Here is a 3697-nt window from a genome sequence, read left to right as displayed (position 1 = left end):
ACCACCGACCTTGCAGTTCAAATGGCTTTGCAGTCTGGTGCATTAACCCACAGCGCCACATCAGGACTCCGGCCTCCACATTAGGGGTGAGTTAATTTAATGTCTCACCAAATATAGCAGGCTAATTTTTAAGTTGATAATTTTGTATGATCCATGAATGATGTTATAAATTTTGGCAGACAAAAGGTTCCCCACCCCTGTCCTGTAGGCTGCCCCTAGCAAGGCTGACCCTGGTGCCCAGTCCTGGCAAGTGCTCTGGTCATGGTGCCTCTATCTCAGCAATGCTGGCTGTGCTCCACATGTGTCTGTGAGGTGAAGTGACTTGAGGGGCAGGGGCAAGTGCACTGTGGGGGCAGAGGCTGGCCTCCTGCCTCTGGGTCCCCTGGTGCCCCGTTAGGTGATTCAAGGATAGACAGGTGGACTGATGGACCTCACATGCAGTGGGGAGGTGGTGGCTGGAGGCTGAGCTAAGGTCAGAGCTTTATCTGTGGACATGAGGGGTGGGTATGCAGGAGGGAGATACCTATGGGTCACCAGGATCTTGTTTGCTGTGAAGCTCCGCAGGTGCTCTGGGTCTCCTTCCAGCCTCCCCATGGCCTCTGAGGCTCCTGTACTTCCAGAACATCACATAGAACCTGCCCTGCTCTTTGAGAGGTTGGGTATCAGATGTCCAGTTGCTGCTGCTCCTGAGACCACCTATCCTTTGCTGGGAGCAGGATAGTGGACTCCACCAAGGACCATGCCCCTTGCAGGCCACAGGTGATGACAATGCTGAAGACATTTCTGATTTTAACCAGGGTCTCCATGTTTACCTATGAGCTGGGGGTGGGGAGCTGTTCCAGTCCAGCTCTACCACTGTGGTTTGTCCTGGGATCCATCACTGTTAGTCCTGTGGAGTGGGCTGGTCAGGTTCAGTGGGGGTACCAACATTGCAGAATTCCTAGAGACAAGGTCATAGAGAACATGCAATGAAACGGGAGTGTGTGCCCACTGGGGTGCATGCGCATGGACCTGTTCACAAACACCCATGACACGTGTGTGCACCCATTTGTCACATCTGCAAAGATCAGAGACTGGGGAGCCATAATTTCACATTTCAGCTCTGGATTACCACTGAGTGATGGCATTCTCTTCCCCTTTTCACATCCCTTTTCGGTATCTATCAAGTTGTCTACTATAGAAATCACATGCTAGCTTTAGAATTAGGACATTTTCAAAATACAGGTTGGTGTTCAACCTACCCAAGGTCCTTCAAGGCAAGGTTGAGGCTCAGACCTGGCGTGATCCCAAGAGAGGTTTTGGGTACCGACAAGACAGCTAAAGTGGAGGCTGGTGGTGGTGTGGGCTCCATTTTAGAATCAAGTGTGTCTATTATATGCACTTGATAGGGGGCTTCAGAAAGTTCATGGGAAAATTCCATTGTCATATAATTCCATTTTCCATGACTTTTGAAGCCCTTTCATACATCCCTCAACACCCCTCACCCCCAACACACAGCTTCTGGGCTGAGCCCTCCTCACCATGGCCCCTCCTGTCCTGGCTGGTTTCTTACCTCCCATCACCCTCCCTCTGTCACCCCACACTTACCATTGAGTCGATTTCCACTCACAGGGGCCCCTTAGGACAGAGTAGAAGTGCTCCTTAGGGTTTACAAGGCTGTGACTCTCATGGGAACAGACAGCATCATCTTTCTCCCACACACCTTCCGCCAGCCCTGGGGACATTTTTGGGGTCATCTGCAAAGGGCAGCACTCACTCCCAAGGCTCAGTCCTCAGGCAGTGACTCCAACATCCATGCCAGCATGGTCAGGTGGGTGGGGACTCAGCTGTCCTGCCCTGGCCTGCATCCAGCATCGCCTGCTGCCTCCTGGGTGCAGAGCCAGAGGCTGCACACTGGCCTGTCCTTTTTTTTTCTTCTTTTTTTTCTTAAATGTTTTTATTTTGGATTGCGTGAAAGTTTACAGGGTACATCATCAGCTTCACGTTCAACCATTCATATAGCTTGTTTCATTACATTGATTATTATCCCCTCCATATATCATCAGTTAACAGTGTTTCTCTCTATCCTCTTTAGCTTTTTTTTTTTTTGGGAGGGGGGGAGGGATGGGGAACTTGTCTTTTTGGAATTTACAGTCTCGGCTTTTAGGGAAGGTTTTTACATTTGTCTGTGGATATCCAGGGCTCATGTATGAGATTACTGACAAGCATTACTGAATAATCAGATGAGGGACAGTTTGCTATGTCTACTAGGTGGCTAAAGTCTGATCCTCAGAGCCTATGGTTTGGACGGTCAACAACGCTTGGGCCCACAGGGTCTTGACCTCTTGACCGGGTCTGCATGGTCTGCATCAGATTCCCCCTTATTTATTGTTTGTTTAAGGGACGCTGCCTGTCTTAGGCGGTCAGTGCAAATTCCTCAGTCTTACCCATCATCGAAACTCATTGCAGCATGGCAATGGCTCTGTCTTAGGTTGCCGTGGCCTGTCCTTTTGGCTAGGGTCCCTGGTGAGTGGAGGTCAGAGCCTGCCAACTTGTGTGCTCCAACTCCCCTCCTCACTCACTGGATTACTGGCTGGCTCTTTCCTGCCCACACAGACACACACGCATGTGTGTTTAAACATGAATGGGAGGAGGGTAAGTCCATCTCCATTGTCCGAGTTCTCAGCTCTCACTTAGTGTTGGATTACCCAATAAGCAAGGTAAGCACAAGCTTACTTATTAATCTATAATGAACAATTTTACATTTCCCTTCCACCTCCAAGACTCTGCTTCTAGGTCTGCTAACATCTGTGTCTCCCAACCCCACAGCACCTTCCTACAGAATCTAAGTCTCTTTTCTAATTGACAATCCCTGACAGGGACGAGGACCCAGTCAGTAAGCGTGGATTTCCAAGTACTCACTTCCTTGTCTGGTACAAATCAGGCTGCAAACCGCAAGGTCAGCAATTTGAAACTACCAGCTGCTCTGCAGGAGAAAGATGAGGCTTTCTGCTCCCGTAAAGATTTACACCCTCAGAAACCCTGTTCAGGGTCGTTATGGGTCGGAACCAACTCGACGGCACTTAACAACAACAACAACTTCCTTATCTATAGTGAACAATTTCACTATAGTGGAGGAAGTAAGCACAAGGAAGCCTGTACTTTCCTTGCTTATTGGGTAATCTGTCTCTGCCTCTTCTCTGGCTGATGAACCTGGTGTGTGCGTGTGTGTGTGTGTGTGTGTGTGTGTGCTTGTGCGTGTGTGTGTGTGCAGGGTGCTAAGGAAGGAATACCATGGGGGTCGGGGTGGGTGGAGAGGTGGATCAGTGTCATGCTTTAACCACAGGGCAAGGCCAGTGCTACCCAGAACCTGGAGGGACAGAAAGTTCCACACCAGGTCTGATGGCCACAGGGAAAAACAGTTGGTGCCAGCTGGAAGGTCCACAGGGCATACCGAAGGAGTGATGTGTCAGCTATTCCTGGGTGTTGGCCACTAGTATCAGGAACCATTTAAGGAATGGCCAGTGAGCAGCTGCCCAAGGGAGCCCATTCACCTGGACGCTAAATACCACTGGATGGAGCTGGTAAACAGTTAATGCAGCTCCTTGCTGACTTCAGCACAAAACTGCTGATGTGTGTGCTGGGCCCGGTCCAGAGAGAAGTAGAGGCTTTGAACAGTTCTCGAAAGTCATTCCTGGCCATTGCCCAGCAGGCCCGG

This window comes from Chrysochloris asiatica, unplaced genomic scaffold (genome assembly GCF_000296735.1).
Source record: "Chrysochloris asiatica unplaced genomic scaffold, ChrAsi1.0 scaffold00340, whole genome shotgun sequence".
NCBI lineage: Eukaryota > Metazoa > Chordata > Mammalia > Afrosoricida > Chrysochloridae > Chrysochloris > Chrysochloris asiatica.
The sequence above is the reverse complement of the archived record's forward strand: the minus strand, read 5'-3'. Positions refer to the sequence as shown.